General features: G+C 37.9%; 1 protein-coding gene across 2 annotated transcripts in view; it reads left to right on the forward strand.

Moving 5' to 3' along the window:
• The first annotated feature begins 1,401 nt into the window (after positions 1-1,401).
• The window catches only part of wscd1a (WSC domain containing 1a), a 109,645-nt gene continuing 92,342 nt past the window's right edge, over positions 1,402-18,704 (forward strand). Inside the window, exon 1 of one of the 2 annotated variants that reach the window (XM_069912110.1) lies at positions 1,402-1,439. The gene's annotated coding sequence lies outside the window, so the exon portion shown is untranslated. The remainder of the gene's footprint in view (positions 1,440-18,704) is intronic. The other variant, XM_069912111.1, reaches the window with a different exon arrangement.

Genomic DNA, 18,704 nt, shown 5'->3' on the forward strand with positions numbered 1-18,704 from the left:
GGCAAGGACCCCGCTGGTGTGATTCAGCAAGTAGGACCACCTTTTGTTGTGTGTGAGTGTTTCAGCTGCACAGACCGATAGAAGACGTACCTTTTTTTGAAATGCCGCATTATTCTATAGACGAGTGACGCATTGCCACTGAGAGGAAAAATCACGGTCCCATTGCAATGAAAAGCGAATCCTACCTATTTTATAACTGACCCACAACCGCCCGAGCCTCTGCCTTGCTCATCCACCGGCTTCAGGTACAGTGGGAGACCAGAGGAGTTGCCACTTGCCCTCCTGACTTGGTCGCTGCTCAGGGGCGCAGGTCTCAAGTTCCCAGCGGACCGCCGGACGACGCACTTTCTCATTTTGGCTGTGCGTGCGATTGGTGCGAACATGCCCCCCCGCCCACCCTCCACCCACCCAGGGGCGGGCACATCTCGACCCCGCCGCAACACGGTCTACGCGTCTCTTGCTGGAGCCCGGGGTCTTGGGGTTATTTGGTCGCCCGTTTGCTGCTACATTTCTGGATTGAGCCAACTGCTCCGTGGGGGTGGGGGTTGGGGGGGGGGGGGGGGGGACAGAGTTGTCGCCTAACGAGGCGGAGGGGAACGTCTCCCTGATAATTAGCAAAACTCGCTATTCAAACCTTGCAGAGATAAAGGGATCGTTTTAGCGCTAATTGAAAGGATCTCAGCAAGATGCTCCAGTAACAGATTCATTTGAAGTTTGAGATGAGATTTTTGTTTCAATCTTTTTCTACCAGCCAAAGAAAAACCTGATAACGTTCCGTTGAAATCTCAAACTGCGCCAATGAATCTCTGAGCCACATCAAGTTAAGTTTGGACACTCCGTTGCATCGAGTGTCTGAAAGGGCAGATTGGCAGGTGTCACAAAGCCACCAAGGGGTTTCATCCTCTAGGCATCGTCTGGAGATGGCACATAAAATATTGCAGAATATTGTTTTCAATCGTTGGTCGCCAATGCACATATCAAATTATTTTCCTGCCTCGGATCCATTTGTGAGTTCTAAGGAGCTAGTAATTCATTTTCAAGCAATAAAGGTGTTTAACAAGCACCTTTTTTAAGAGAGTAAAATATTTCAACAATCTCATTATCAGAGGAAAGTTGATGTAGTATAATGGACAAGTGATTTTTAAGGACCATCTGAAAAGATACAATTGATAGTTCATTTTTGTTTTCTCTTGCTAACAGATTGTTCAATGTCGCATCACCTGCACAACATTGGTCACTGATACTGAGTTCTACAGAAACCCTTCTTTGATAGGGAACATACAATGACAATATTGTATTGAAAGAGAGATCTCTGCCAAGTAGGGAAGAAAAAGAACCCAAATACTGAGATGACAGATAAAGAGGGAGAGGACGGCCATCGATTTGAATGTGTTCTGCATTCGTATTATTTCATCAAAGCACCGAGATTATTGGCTGAGGTATGATGTCATGGATGTTTCAGATTTTCATTAAAATGTTCTTCATTCAAAATCTGCTGGAGTTTGCCATAACCGATTTGCCTTTAAAGCTTGAATGAAAATTATAGTTGAAGCCTTAGTGTTGCTGGCACGTTCAGGATGTTTTAACTTGGTTGTCGCCAATGTTGCAAGATGAAAGCAGTTTCAGGGAAATGGCATTATCAGGAGAAATGAGGCAGTTATGGGTCGGTTATAAAATAGGTAGGGTGCGCTGAGCAATGGAGGCCAATGCCTATCATTTTCCACCAGCAAGATAATTATTTTCCCAGCATCTTCACAGATGTGTACCTCACCTAAAATTTAAAGATGGAAAGGATTACAATTAAGTCTTGATAGTTATTGCAAGCCTCTTCCAGGCTTTGTGGCCTTGCAAGTATTGACCAGGTTTTGCATTAAATGGTATAAACAACAGACGAGAGGGAGAGAGAGAAAATACGGTTAAAGTGAAGGGTTAGAAGAGATTTATGGTAACAAATTTTACAGACACACACACCGATTTTTTTTTTTTATATGTGTGTATATATATATATATATATATATACTCCCTGGAGAAAGAAAAAAGGGAGATTATGATAGACAACTTCAAGCTGAACACAGAGAATTTCAGATTTTCTGGATCACGCTGGAAAATGGAGAAACATTAATGTATTGAATTTAATCGCATAATACATTGTGCTAATTCAACAGATCAAATAATGTTTTACTCCTGATTTTCATTTGTACTCCGATCTGATGCTTCCGGTGTCAGTGTCCAACAATAATTGGCCGGCATTGATGGATTCCAGTCGCCCTAACACTGCTTTCCCATGGTCACAATATCCTGATGAAACTCTTCACTGTGTTCGTCACTGACTGCACCGAGATCAGCAGGGAAGACTTCCAAGTGTGAATGCAAGAAAATGAATTTTCAATGACATGTTACACCTCATGGTTTTGTACACTTGAAGCGTGTTGTCAATCAGCTAGATGTCATTTGGTGCTCTGTAGTTGCCAAGAACAGCATCTTTAAATACCTTCCAATCATGCACAGGCCTACAGACATTTGTATAGCACCTTCACGGAGTGCAAGCCCAGGCATGCTAGGACTGACCAAAACCACTTGCTTGGTGGGCAATAGACTAATAGACTTAAATTATGACAGGAAATCATAAAAAAAATGAGTTATAATCTTAAAAAAAATACATGATAGTAAATTTTTAAGGATATTTTTGTGGTCGGTAGCCCAAAAAAACATAAAATGCCCCCAAACGTATTCAGGAAGCAAAAGCTTTGTTGTCCAGTGTTATTGAGTGTGGGTAGTTGGACCATAAATGAATTTTGAAAGAAAGAATGAGGATTTTTAGGACAAATTGAACTTCCTGATTCAAGGATGATTACTTTCCTAATGTTATCAAATTCTTGAATGGGTCTCGCACTGGCAAAAGACCCTTGTGCAGCATTTTATATCTATTCTGTTTCCTGCACGATTTTTGGACTTTCTCCATATCTTGCACAATTTTGTTACGCCACTTCCCACATTTGTATGTTGTTACTGCACAGGCTGCCGTGATTTGGATGGTCTGGATAGTGCCCAAGGCAAAGCTTCTTGCTGTATTTCAATACACGGCAGATTATTTAATTCAGATTTGTTTGTGCCAGGATACAGGTGGAGCCGAGAGGACTGGGGTGATAATGTGGTGGAAAAGCTGGAAATGTGTTTTCACAAATTTGTGGCCTGGGAACTGAGGGTAAAAATGGTGAAGGGAAAAGTCAAATATGGTACCATGAACATGTGGAGCTTCAAAGTGCATCACCGTCTCTAATGAGTGTAACAATGTTATAGATTTTCATGCCACTTTAGATTGAGGAAGTGGCGTTTGTCTTGTGGGCAATGATTAAAAATGAGCATGAATAGTGTGTCAAATTTAAAATATTTTTGTATTTGATGAGTATTGTCAATTGTTAAATTATCTGTGAATGGGAATACTAATTTTTGTATCGGTGAGATTTGGCATATGGTGATTGTAGCTGTTCCCATCAATACTTAAAATCTCTCATCACTTCCCACAAACATGCTCCTCTTTCTGCAAACTACTAAATTTAGCCTGTTTCACCACGTTTTCTGCAGCTATTTATTTTTACAGTTTGGTAGAAAAGGATGTCACTTTCCAAGTCATTGCTCGCAACGAAAGTGCTCACTTTTTTAAAAAAAATTGCCATTAATTCATGGAGAGGGGAAAGTTAAGGTTTATTGCCTGTCACAAGTCTCATTGACAGGATGGATTGATGCAGCATTAAAAGTGGCTTGACACAAATTAGAGAATTGCCCGCTGAGAGTTGAAGATCTTGTTGAGGGGAATGAATAGATGTGCATAAACCACATTTGGTAAGAAAGACGGTGCTATAATCCCTGAAGGGCACTGGTGAATCAGTTGAGTTTTTATGGTCCCTTTTAACACCATTGCAGCAGGGAGGTTCAAGTGCATTCTCTGAATTACAGGGTCATTAATGTTGCCATTACATTACCACATTCATTTTTGTGCAAATGGCTATCACAAGATAACCAGCAGGGCTTTCCTTGTCCATGCCCAGTCCATACCCAGATTCCACTGCAGAGGAAAGATCTTTAAGATGTTTGGTTATCTTCGCATTTTTTGTGTGGCTTTTTTTAATCATTTCATTACATTTTGTCTGAACATTAAAATGCAAGTGGATATCACTTTTCAGTCTGTTTTACAGAAGTTTTTTTAAATTCTGTTTTGACACCATCACTTCTTCCACCCCCCCCCCCCCCACCTTTTCATCTGCATTTGAGGGATAGACATCATTTGATACTGTGATATCAAGTTGACTTCGTTCTTCTGTTTTCTGTCATTTCTTTCACTTAATGTCTTGGAGCAGGACATTTTCAGGGAGCTTCAGCAATTTCTTGTGGTTAGTTATTCTTTCTCTTCAAATTCATTTAATTATCATAGAAGTGTGATCGGAATTTTATTGTCAGGAACAAGTCATGAAAATTTGGTGTTTTGTGGCAGCGTCATGGTGTAAACTTACATAAAACTATCTTGCAACAGTAATATATATTAAAAAAAACAGCAGTTGTGCATGAAAAGTAAGGCAGTTTATTTGGTTCATTGATCATTCAGGAATTTGACGGAAGCGGGAACGAAGCCGTCCTTGTGCCGCTGAGTGCTTGTCTTTTGGCTCCTGCACGTTTTTCCTGGTGGCAGCAGAGTGGAGAGGGTGTGGCCTAGGTGGTGGGGGTCTTTGAGGATCGAGGCTGCATTTTTAAGACACCGCCTCATGTAGATGCCCTCGATGGATGGTGTATTAACGGTCATAATAAAATTGCTAAAGATTTAATGGTAATAATTCTGATTGAAGTTGCCTTTGACAACGGGCAGAAATGGTCATTTGCATTCTCATCATTGTACCAACCTTTTTAAGAACAATCTTGAGTTGTGAAGATTTCACCGACATCGTGTGCAGAAGGCAATACCGTCAGTGCAAAGTGGGACATAATAATAAGCTCGTGTTTCATCGCTTAGTTATTTTGTGACCTGCACTGGCAGTTTCTGATCTCATTGAGAACTGTAAAGACAGCATTAGAGGGAAAAGTGCTTCCAGCTGTCAACTCTGTCCACTCTCCTGCTGAGGAATATTGGCAGAGCCCCACAGCATGTGGTCTTTTTGTCCTTTCAAATAAGCACTAGCATGTGGCACAAGGCTGAATACAAAAGGGAAAATAGCAGTTTTTTTCAAAATGGTAGAAACATATGGGGAGAGCATTCTCATAAAACATTGCAGCCAATGCAAGCCCTTCAGCTTATGATATTGTGCCATCCTATGCAAACTTGCACAAGAACAATCTTATTTTTTTTTTCTCATTCTCACACCCTTTCTTTGAATAATAATGTAGAATATTCAGCCATCATATTAGCATCTGTGGCAAGAAAAGCTATTTAATGTTTAATATTTCTGATGAGAGGAACTCTTTTGGGATCATTGACTTTTTCCCCCCCTCCGTATCAGTCGACCTTTTCTCAATGACTGGTCAGTAGATGGGCTGTTCAGTGAAAGCCTTTCACACTAGACCACTGTTAACTGGTTCTCTGGGTCCATTCACACTCATTACAAGGCATCCTTGGGGATAGGGGAGTCTATCCTCCACCGGTGACGTCTGAGTGATGCATCAAGCGATGGTGGACTTGCCCTAAATCCTGATCAATGTATTCTGATCTTGTATTTAAATAAAATAAACCATGCCTAATTATAACATAATTAAGCATTATGTACAGCACAGAAGTAGCCCTTCAGCCCCTGTGGGGAAAGTATAGCCGCACGATTTATAAACACAGTGACACAGTCCTAGTGGCAACAGCGCACAATTGAAAAAGACCGTGGGGAAAGAGCGATGGCAGACCTGCCTTCCCAGAATTCCATGAGGAGGGACAGGGTTGTATGCATGGAGCACTCATGGAGGGGGTTGCTCTGCCAGAGGGAATTCTGGGATGGAAGATCCGCCATTCTCTTTATCCCCTGCTGTGACTCTCCAAAGGACATAGTCATTTATAAAGTTCTATATAGGCAAAAAATGTAATCAACGTTATCCCATGATACCCTATGTCCCTTTCACACTGGGCTAATTAGCACGCAGGCATTATCAGACCTAGGTAGTATTATCCCTGAAACCTGATGATGCCTGCTTGCCGATTTTAAGAGCTTACACACTGGACCCTGCACCAGGAGATTGGCTGTCAATTACTCGGATAAGGTGCCAGTGTGAAAGGGGCTCGTGTTGGGAGGGGGAAAGATGTTTGTTTTGGGTTGGAGAGTAAGTTGGGTCTCTGTGTAGGATTAAGGACTGTTTTGCTATCAGCTGTTTGGGGCTGGTGTCCGAGATGGATTTCACCATTATCACCTTCAGCCTGATATTTTCCCCATTAGCCACAGCAGGAAAGATCCTCACCTGCATCATGAATAACCAACTCAAGCTTTTAGCCAAGAAGATCCTTCTGGAGCTACTTTAACCATTGTATATGGCATTCATCAACCTCACCAAAGCCTTTGACTTGGTATCAAGGGAACTCCTATGGGCAATCCTATCCATCAATGGATGTCCTGAAAAGTACACTTGAATCCTGAGACTCCTCCACGATGGCATGTTTGCCAAGGTCATGGTCAGCAACTGGTAGCACTGAGCCTTTTCAAGTCAAATCTGGAGTAAAACAGGGATGTGTGATTGTCCTGACTTAGTTTACCATCTTTATTGCAGCAATCACCCACATTATCTAGGATGATTTACTCCCAAGTATCAAAATTCTCAACAGACTGATGGCGGACTTTTCAATCTTGCCGGTCTCAAGTCCAAAAACAAGACATCCACGAGTTCCCTCATCGAGTTCCAATACGCAGATGATGATGGTGTTACAATTCTCTCAGAATATCAGCTGCAACCGATTCTGACTGCCTTTGACCGTGCATACATGAAACCTGGACTTGCCATTGATTCCAAGAAGACTTAAATTATCTACCAACCCTCACCAATGGAGACAAATCAGATAGAACTATCAATTCAACTTGGCAAAGCAACCCTGGAAAATGTGGACTACTATCTTGGAAATCACCTTTCTTAAATTGCAAGATCCAACATCGTTTTAGATGTGCGAGAACAAATCTTGGACGTCTCCAAATAGAGTCTTTTATGATCGTGACATTGGAACAGACACCAAGATGTTGGTGTACAAAGCAATGGTGATCCCAATGCATCGGAACCATGGACAATGTACTAACGGCACCTGAAGTCTCTTGGAAAGCTCCATCACCACTGTCTTCGAAACATCTCAAATCTCAGCTGGGAAGGTAGGAGAACTAACGTCAGTGTGCTAAATGAAATAAAAACAGCAAGCATTGAAGCCTATGTCATGAAGAAGCAACCAAGATGGAGCGGTCATGTTGCTCAGATGGAAGACTAATGTTTGCTGAAACAAATCTTCTACTCTCACCTTAAAGAAGCTAAGAGTAAAAGAGGTGGATGACTGAAGAGCTTCAAAGACCTTTTAAAATGATGAAACCAATGCCAAGGACTGGAAACTCTGGCAAACCATCATCTGAGAAGGAACAGCTACTTTTGAAGCCAACAGATCTGCAGAACTAGAAAAGAGAAGTAAATGGAAAGAGAGGCAGCAACAACCAAAGCCCGATCTGGCATCAGAATGACCTGTCCTGAATGCAGAAGATCTTTCAAAGCCAAGATTGGACTTGTAAGCCACTTGAGAGCTCATAAATAGATCAACGGAACAAAGTCCATCATCCTTGACCGAGGGATAGCCATGATGACAGCAGCCTACTATTCAAGTCCACCCTGCTATTCAAAATTATCGAGACTGATCTGAGCCAATTCCCTGTCATTCAAAAATGTATCTACTTCCATTTTAAATCCCTCCAATAATTTGGCCTACAAAACTTCTGAGGTAGAGAATTCCAAAGATACGTCGTTATGTTCATTTATTGTATACCAGACCTGCTTGGCATTTTCAGAATTTTCTGTTTAATTTCGGATTCCAGCATTCATTTTTTTTTTGTTGCTTCTGATGTAATTGAATGGAATGATTTTTATGAGGTCAGGAGTCCAAGGTTTTAGATATTCCTTCGTTTCGATAATTGGAGCTCCATTACCCTTTTCTGCTTCTAAATTAGCTGATAAAGTTGTTGTTAAACATGCATTTGAGGATTTGGTTTCAATTTAGAAAACATTTTGGATGCCACAGATTTTTATTAATCGATCCTCTTTTAGTTTTTATTTAACCTTCAGTACAAGATTTTGTTTTTTTTTGCCAATGGTCAGAGTTTGGTATCCAATCTTTCCAAGATTTCTTTATTGACCAAAATTTAGCCTCATTTGAACAATGATCTTCTAAATTTAAAATCACTAAACATTTTTTTTAGATATTTACAGGTGAGGAGGTTTTTTTAAATTCTGTGGTATTAACACTCCCTCAAGATTTGGAATTAAAGATGATAGAGAAAATTTATAATCTTAAACAAAATATTAAAAAACTCTTATCAGTTCTCTGGGTTATTATTGATGTCTAGTGTTGATTCTCTGGACAAGACTAAGAAACGATGGGAGCAAGATTTTCAACAAGAATTTTCTGATGCTACATGGGATTCTATTTTGAGATTGGTTAATTTATTTTGTCTATGTGCCTGACATTCATTATTGCAATTTTAAGTAGTACATTGAGTTTATTTTTACAAAGTTCAGTTAGCTAAATTTTATTCTAATTTTACATCAATGTGAGACTGGAGAAGCTACATTATTTCATATGTTTTGGTCATGCTCCTCGCTTTCCAGTTATTGGGAAAGTATCTTGCGTACCTTGTCTTTAGTTCTTTTTTTTATATTTTATTGTAATTTTGTGGTCAAACAATTGTCAAGAATTGACCATCACAAATACATAAAATAAATGAAAAGATATAGATTATGCAAATTTCAAAACAACCTTATCTTTCCCATTCCCCCAAACAAAAACCTCTTGATACGAAAAAGAAAATATAATTTAGAAAGGTAAAGACAGAAAGAGAAAGTGAATAAGAAAATAGAATGAAGAAGAAAAAGAAAGATAGAAAGAAAGAGGAACTGTTGGGATCTGGAATCCAATTCAGAAAATCTAACTCTTTTTCTTACCTGGATCTCAAAAATGGAAAGGAAAGGATAGAAATTTGAAAAATAGGATAAGTGTCTTATGTATCAACACCTCATTGTGCAATATGGTTGCCATTCCTGCAAAAGCAGGAAGAATTGGAAGAATACTTCTTCCTTAAATTATAAGTAATTTTCTACGTCAGAAGGGAATCAGACTTCCAGGTAACTGCAATACATTTCCTGGCCACTGCCAATGCAATTTTAAGAAATTCTAAATGGTACTTAGACAGCCTTATTTTAGGTCTTATTTCCACAATATTTCCAAGGAGCAACAATTCTGGACTATGTGGCAATTGCTTTTTCCAAGATTCTTACATTTTCCCAAAAGGGTTTCAGTTTAGAGCATGACCCAGTGGAATGAAAAAAGGTGCCTGTTTCTTCACCGCATCTAAATCTTATATCAGGTATATTAGAATTAAATTTATGCAACTTCTGCAGAGTAAGATATAGTTGATGCAAGAAGTTATATTTCACTAGTCTATATCTTACATTAATTGTATTAGTCAAGCAATCATGACATGAATCGGACCAGGTCTTTTTTTTTTTAATTTTTTTTATTTTTCACACCATAAACCGCATTGACCATGATACATACTTTTTCCTTTTCAAATATATACAATGACATTTTCGGCCCCCCTCCCTCCTCCCATCCCACCCTCCCTACCTCCCCCCCCCATCCATTTAAAGTACAAAATCTAGGATACATTAAACCAGTCAAACAATGTTGTCATTCAATAAAAATAAACAAGAAATTCCACTGAGTCAATTCTTTTCATTTCCTTCTCCTTTCGTTAATTTAGGTAGTGAAAATCCCCGGTAGGTTTTCTCTATTGTGTTTCATGTAAGGCTGCCATATTTGTTCAAATATTTCAATATTATTTCTGAAACTATATGTTATTTTTTCTAATGGAATACATTTATTCATTTCTATATACCATTGTTGTATTTTCAAATTATCTTCCAATTTTCAGGTTGACATAATACATTTTTTTGCTACGGCTAGAGCTATCTTAACAAATCTTTTTTGTGCACCATCCAAATCAATTCCAAATTCTTTGTTTTTTATGTTACTTAGGAGGAAGATCTCTGGATTCTTTGGTATATTGTTTTCTGTAATTTTATTTAATATTTGGTTTAGATCTTCCCAAAATGTTTCTACTTTCTCACATGTCCAGATTGCATGAATTGTTGTTCCCATTTCTTTTTTACATCGAAAACATCTATCAGATACTGTTGTGTCCCATTTATTTAACTTTTGAGGTGTAATGTATAGCCTGTGTATCCAGTTATATTGTATCATACGTAACCTCGTATTTATTGTATTTCTCATCGTTCCAGAACATAACTTCTCCCATGTTTCCTTTTTTATCTTTATATTTAAATGTTGTTCCCATTTTTGTTTAGTTTTACCATTTGTTTCCTCATTCTCCTTTTCTTGCAGTTTAATATACATATTTGTTATAAATCTTTTGATTATCATTGTATCTGTAATCACATATTCAAAGTTACTTCCCTCTGGTAACCTCAGACTGCTTCCTAATTTGTCCTTCAAGTAGGATCTCAATTGGTAATATGCCAGCACTGTATCTTGAGTTATATTGTATTTATCTTTCATTTGTTCAAAGGATAATAATCTATTTCCTGAAAAACAATTTTCTATTCTTTTGATCCCTTTTTTCTCCCATTCTCTAAAGGAAAGGTTATCTATTGTAAAAGGGAGTAACTTATTTTGCGTCAATATTAGTTTTGGTAATTGATAATTTGTTTTATTCCTTTCTACATGAATCTTTTTCCAAATATTGAGTAGATGATGTAATACTGGAGAACTCCTACGTTGTACCAATTTTTCATCCCATTTATATAATATGTGTTCAGGTATCTTTTCCCTTATTTTATCTAATTCTAATCTAGTCCAATCTGGCTTTTCCCTTGTTTGATAAAAATCTGATAGGTATCTTAATTGTGCGGCTCTATAATAATTTTTAAAGTTTTGCAGTTGTAAGCCTCCTTGTTTATACCATTCTTTTAATTTATCTAGTGCTATCCTCGGTTTCCCCCCTTTCCATAAACATTTCCTTATTATTTTCTTTAACTCCTTGAAGAATTTCTCTGCCAAGTGTATTGGCAAAGCCTGCAATAGGTATAATATCCTTGGGAAAATGTTCATTTTAATACAGTTTATCCTTCCTATTAGTGTTAATGATAAATCTTTCCAATGCTCTAAATCGTCCTGTAATTTTTTCATTAGTGGATAATAATTGAGTTTATATAGATGGCCGAGATTTTTATTTATTTGTATACCTAGATATCTTACTGCTTGCATTTGCCATCTGAATGGTGATTCCTTCTTAAATTTTGAGAAATCCGCATTATTCATTGCCATTGCTTCACTTTTATTTACGTTAATCTTGTAACCCGACACTTCTCCATATTTCTTCAATTTCTTATGTAATTCTTTTATTGATAGTTCTGGTTCTGTTAAGTATACTATAACGTCATCCGCAAATAAACTGATTTTATATTCCTTGTCTTTTATTTTTATCCCTTTTATATTATTTTCTGTTCTTATCAATTCTGCTAGTGGTTCTATAGCTAACACGAACAATAAGGGTGATAGTGGGCATCCCTGCCGTGTTGACCTGCTTAAGTTAAATTGCTTTGATATATATCCATTTACTGTCACTTTCGCCAATGGCCCCTTATATAATGCTTTAATCCAATTAATATACTTCTCTGGTAAACGGAATTTTTGCAATACTTTGAATAAATAATTCCATTCTACTCTGTCAAAGACCTTCTCTGCGTCTAAAGCAACTGCTACTGTTGGCGCTTTACTCCCTTCTACTGCATGAATTAAGTTAATAAATTTACAAATATTGTCTGTTGTGCATCTTTTTTTAATAAATCCAGTTTGGTCTAGATTTACCATTTTAGGTACATACTCTGGTAATCTGTTTGCTAATAGTTTAGCTATTATCTTATAATCTGTGTTAAGTAATGATATTGGTCTATATGACGCTGGTGCGAGTGGATCTTTCCCTTGCTTTAGTATTATTGTAATTATTGCTGTTTTACATGAATCTGGTAAGCTTTGTGTTTTATCATTCTGGTTGATTACTTCCAGGAGGGGAGGAATTAATAAATCTTTAAATGTTTTATAGAATTCTATTGGGAATCCATCCTCTTCTGGTGTTTTATTATTTGGTAATTTTTTTATTATCTCTTGTATTTCTACTATTTCAAATGGTTCTGTTAATTTATTTTGTTCCTCTATTTGTAATTTTGGTAGTTCAATTTTAGTTAAAAATTCTTCTATTTTCCCTTCTTTCCCTTCGTTTTCAGTTTGGTATAATTGTTCATAGAATTCTCTAAAGTTTTCCTTGATCTCCTTTGGATTATGTAATTTGTTTGTCTTTTTTACTTGATGCCAATACCATTTTCTTAGCTTGTTCTGTCTTAAGCTGCCATGCTAGAATTTTGTGTGTTTTTTCTCCTAGTTCATAATATTTCTGTTTTGTCTTCATTATGTTCTTCTCAACCTTATATGTTTGTAGTGTTTCATATTTTATTTTTTTATCTGCCAATTCTCTTCTTTTAGTTGTATCTTTCTTCATTGCTAATTCTTTTTCTATATTTACTATTTCCCTTTCCAACTGCTCTGTTTCCTGATTATAGTCCTTCTTCATCTTGGTTACATAACTTATTATTTGCCCTCTAATGAACGCTTTCATTGCATCCCATAGTATAAACTTATCTTTCAATGATTCCGTATTTATTTCAAAATACATTTTAATTTGTCTTTCAATAAATTCTCTAAAATCCTGCCTTTTGAGTAGCATGGAGTTTAATCTCCATCTATACATTCTTGGAGGGATGTCCTCTAACTCTATTGTCAATATTAAGGGTGAATGGTCCGATAATATTCTAGCTTTATATTCTGTTTTTCTTACTCTATCTTGCATACGAGCTGATAACAAAAATAGGTCTATTCTTGAGTATGTTTTATGTCTACCCGAGTAATATGAATATTCCTTTTCATTTGGGTGTTGTTTCCTCCATATATCCAAAAGTTGCATTTCTTCCATCGATTTAATTATAAATTTGGTTACTTTGTTCTTTCTGTTAATTTTTTTCCCAGTTTTGTCCATATTTGAATCCAAATTCAGGTTGAAATCCCCTCCTATTAATATGTTCCCTTGCGTATCTGCTATCTTCAAAAAAATATCTCGCATAAACTTTTGATCTTCTTCGTTAGGTGAATATACATTGAGTAGATTCCAAAACTCCGAATATATCTGACATTTTATCATTACATATCTCCCTGCTGGATCTATTATTTCCTCTTCTATTTTAATTGGCACATTTTTACTAATTAATATGGCTACTCCTCTTGCTTTTGAATTATACAACGCTGCTGTTACGTGTCCTACCCAATCTCTCTTTAATTTCTTGTGCTCCAATTCAGTTAAATGTGTTTCTTGCACAAATGCTATATCAATTTTTTCTTTTTTCAATAAATTTAGCAGTTTCTTCCTTTTAATTTGGTTATGTATTCCGTTAATATTTAAAGTCATATAGTTCAGCGTAGCCATTTCATACTTTGTTTATCTTCCCTTTCTGTTTCTCCATCATCACCTTTCCTTCTTATCCATTTCTGCTTTCTTGTTTTGAACACTTTATAAGACAACATTTCTAAAACATCAAACATTTTTCGGACCAGGTCTTATCAGCAATATTCAAGTCTGATTCCATCTTTCTTTTGATTTATATAACTCCCGCTTAGGAGTGCCCGATTGAAGTAAAAATTACATTACTGATGTAAATTTCATTGTGATCCCCTTTCAACTCAGAATCTCCATTTTACTGCACTCAGGTGACATCATGGTTGGTCCTAATTTGTCTCTGAAAAAAGCTCTTAATTGAAAGTAGCAGAATATTATTATGAATATTGTATTTATTTTTTAAGTGTTTGAATGACATTAATTGCTCTTATACATAACAATCTTTTACATGTGTGATCCCTTTGCGGGCATGTAGAATTAAATTATCCATTGTTAAAGGAATTAATCTACTTTGAATCAAGGGCGTTTTTGGAGGGTTTTTTTCTTGATCCAATTAAATTGTTCAATTTGTGCCAAATATTCAGAATATGCTTTATTAATGGTGCCTCCTAACCAGCAGAAATGCATTTAGTGTCCTATTTACATATAAAATCTTCTGCTACTCTCTCTCTCTGACTTTGTGCAGTTCAATTTCCAACCATGAAGGCTTGTCTCTTCTGTCAAAGAAGGAAGTAACAAATTTCATCTGGGCTGCCCAATAGTGATATTTAAAATTTGGGAGTTGCAAACCTTACATGTGATATTTTCAAGTTAATTTTTTTTCATGGAGATTCTGGCTAGTTTACCTTTCCAAAGAAGCTTCCTAATTAACTTACTCAGATTTTGAAAGAATTTCTGAGGAAATGGTTTTGTAAATATGGGAATATATTCATTTTGATACAGTTCACTCTTCCAATCAATTTTATTGGAAAGTTGACCATTTATTTAAATCTTCTTCTACTTTCTTAAGCAAGGGGAGGTAGTTCAATTTATGCAAGTTTTAAAAATCATTATCTAATCTCTCAAGTATTTGAACCCATTTATTGGCCATCTAAATTATTTATTTTACAATCCATATAATCCCCATTCATTAAAGATATAATTTCACTTTTATTCCAATTTATTTTGTACCCAGAGACCCTTCCTTAATCTTCCATATGTAAGTGCAATCTTTGTGAAGAAGTTAAGAGGCTCAGTCAGATATATTAATACATCATCTGCAAAGAGACTAATCTTGTGTTCATCTTGGTCTACTCTGAACCCCTTAATGTGTGTATCCCATTGAATAGTTTCTGCCAGAGGTTCTATGACCAATACAAAGAGAGCTGAGGATAGTGGCCATGCTTGTCTACGTGATCTAGATGGTGGGAATGTCAGAGATATTTAATAATTGGTCACAACTCTAACCTTGGGTTCATTGTATATACCTCGAATCTAATTTATAAAATTTTGACCTAATCCAAATTTCTCCAATTCTTTAAATAAAAAGTCCCCCTCCAATCTATCGAAGGCCTTTTCTGCATCCAGAAAAATTGTCACACTAAGTTCACCTCTTTTCTGGGCCAAATGAATTACACTAGTGGTTCTCAACCTTTTTCTTCCACTCACACACTTAAGTGTGTAATCCCTATGCCATCGATACTCTGTGACTAGTAAGGGATTGCTTAAGATTGTCTGTCAGGGGGAAGGGAAGGTTGAGAATCACTGCTCTAGACCAAATTATTACTGAAATATTTTACTTGAGAAAAATTGTCATTGGCCCATTTCCTTTGGACTTATGAAACCATGCACATAACGAGTCAATTAGGTACGATTAAAAACATGGTTTTCAAACTTTTTCTTTCCATCCACATGCCACCTTAAGCAATCCCTTACGAATCACAGAGCACCAATGGCATAGGGAATACTTGAAGTGGTATGTGAATGGAAAGGAAAAAGTTGAGAACCACTGAATTACAATAAACAGTCTTGTTACATTGTCCGCTGATTGCCTTTTCTTTACAAATCCTGATTGGCTAAATTTTTGCCTAAATTGATAAATAAGAACCAATTTATTTGCTAAAGCCTTGGCTAATATTTTCTAGTTCATATAGATCGCCCTATATCAGGGGTGGCCAAATCGCTGCTCGCAAGCCACATCGGCTCTTTGACTTGTGTTGTGCAGCTCGCGGGGAGGGTGGCTGTCGCCAGCGGGGAGGGTGGCTGTCGCCAGCGGGGAGGGTGGCTGTCGCCAGCGGGGAGGGTGGCTGTCGCCAGCGGGGAGGGTGGCTGTCGCCAGCGGGGAGGGTGGCTGTCGCCAGCGGGGAGGGTGGCTGTCGCCAGCGGGGAGGGTGGCTGTCGCCAGCGGGGAGGGTGGCTGTCGCCAGCGGGGAGGGTGGCTGTCGCCAGCGGGGAGGGTGGCTGTCGCCAGCGGGGAGGGTGGCTGTCGCCAGCGGGGAGGGTGGCTGTTGCCAGCGGGGAGGGTGGCTGTCGCCAGCGGGGAGGGTGGCTGTCGCCAGCGGGGAGGGTGGCTGTCGCCAGCGGGGAGGGTGGCTGTCGCCAGCGGGGAGGGTGGCTGTCGCCAGCTGACTGTCAACAGCCTGCCTGCTGCTAGGCACCTGAAAGCTGCTAGTCTTTTACTGAGTTCAGGTTTGGTGTGTTGACTTGATTAGAAAAAAAATCTTTTGCAAAATTGCTCCCTTTGCAGCAGGACTTATTCACTATCTGGAGTGTATCAGCATTTTGCAAATGGATGATTTGCAAGACAAGGATTGGAAAATACTTTCCCCAACAAAACTGTACCAGGGTGGGCAACCAGCCGCCCCAGCCCCATAGTCCCGCGCCGGCCACCCCAGCCCCGTAGTCCCGCGCCGGCCGCCCCAGCCCCGTAGTCCCGCGCCGGCCGCCCCAGCCCCGTAGTCAATGGGGTTAGGTGGGAGAAAGTGTTCAGCATGGACTAGATGGGCCAATTTGGCCTGTTTCTGTGCTGTAATTTTCTTTTTGGTGGTTGTTTGCTTCATTTAGAGTGAAAACTGTAAATTTTTTTAAAAGAAGCTTGTTGTTCCAATTCACAGTGCCACTTGGTTCAATCACCAAGTTGACGCTTCTTCTCCAAAATATCTGGTGAGGGAGTTAAATTATCTTGCACTTTTGATTGGTCTTTCAAGGCACAGATGATTTTTTTTTTAATTAGACCATCCAGTCCTGCATTTCATGATTTGATCTTCCTGTTTTGGAGAGGATGTATTTTATTTCCAGGTCAATTTTATAGGATAGCTGGTTGAAAGCAACATCCTGCAGTGCAAAAGGGAGAAAGTGAGCTCTGCTATTTTCTTTCCTGTGAGTTTTATTTTGGTATAAAAGTTGGTGAAGTAGCATTTTTTTTTTGAATTCAAAGAATTTGTTGTCAAGGACAACAGGCAACCAAACAGTGCGCTTTTATGTTAGTCAATAAAAAATGTGTGGCCTTGGGCATGGCAATCGGATTGCTCAAGTGTCTGCTATTGGACCTGCTCTTCATTATAGTTGCTTTCTGTGGCTTAGCAATAAATCTGTGAATTCAAATGTGCCTAAAGCAATAAAAAAAAGAGAGCGTTCGCTCACAAAATACTTGATGCATCTTTTAATATAATAGACAACAATCAATGCACCTCACATATTGCACCTTTCCATTTAATCATTATCCCAACTCACTTGAAGCAGCTATTATTAGAAGCAGTGGGTTAGCACACAGAATACTTTAGACACTGCTTCTGCAGTCAATATGTAATCAATAGCTTTACGGTGAGGAAGAAACCATGTTACAATCATTTCTTTGTCTAGCGGTTACATTCCTCATAATAGCACTTTTCAGTATTCGGGCATGTTTGTCTCACACGTGTGTTATGACGCCAAAGACGATTGATTTTAATACAATGGATATTTTTAAATTGTGTAACTTGTACAGTTTGAAATTGCTATTCACACGTTGAGATGCTGTGAAATGCGTATTCCTAGCAGTATGACAGTAAGAGGAGAATGTTAAATACTTGTGGATCTGGTAATTTGGATTTGAATTTTCAGAATTAATTTTGGCATCTATATACACCTCCTAATACTGAAATATGTTTAAAGCCAAGCTAACTGTAATTTGTATCAGTAATAAACTAAATTCAATGCTATTTTCTTTCCTGTTATTTCCCATATTTCTTTGTGGTCAGAAGGAGGCCTTTTGGCCTACTGAGTCCACACTGGCGCTTCGCACAAATTTCTCTGCAACCAATTCTCTCTGCATTGCCATCAGCTCCTCAGTTAAACAAGATCTTTATTGATCTTGTGAAAGCTAATTCATGAAGAGAAGACTTTAAAGGTTAACGTTTAGACATCTATGTATTTGTTAAATGTGGGTCAAAACTTCTGCGTGTGAATTTGCGACTGAAATGTCAATGAAGTTCCACTTTGGGATCAAACATTTTTGGTTGGATTTGTTATTTATTATTTCGGAATTGTTTTCTAAATGTAAAGAATTTTTCTATGATATTTGATTTGTCGATTCACCCTACCCAGTTTATGCAAAGCTTCAGAAAAATAAATGATAAATTAATTCAGAATACTCTTATAACAAAATGAAAATTTGAACTCCTGAGTGGAATTTTTTAAAAATCAGAAGCGCACAGAATAATTTGGCGTTCACCAATGAGATGGTGGACCTGAAACCACAGTGGTTTTGGTTGGCTTACAGTTGACCACAAGAAAGATATGAAAAGACTTGCTGTTCTGTTAAGTAAATTGGATCAATTTGGTAATGTTGCTGAACTAGTAACTTTAAAAAAAAAATGAATAAAACACCAATTTCAAATTCCACTATTCACTACTGGCGCTTAGAACAAATTTCTCTGTATCCAATTCTCTCTGCATTGCCATCAGCTCCCCAGTTAAACAAGATCTTTAAAGTATTGATCATGTGAAAGCTAATTGATA

The sequence above is a fragment of the Narcine bancroftii genome, chromosome 14, assembly GCF_036971445.1.
Source record: "Narcine bancroftii isolate sNarBan1 chromosome 14, sNarBan1.hap1, whole genome shotgun sequence".
NCBI classification, from domain to species: Eukaryota; Metazoa; Chordata; class Chondrichthyes; order Torpediniformes; family Narcinidae; genus Narcine; species Narcine bancroftii.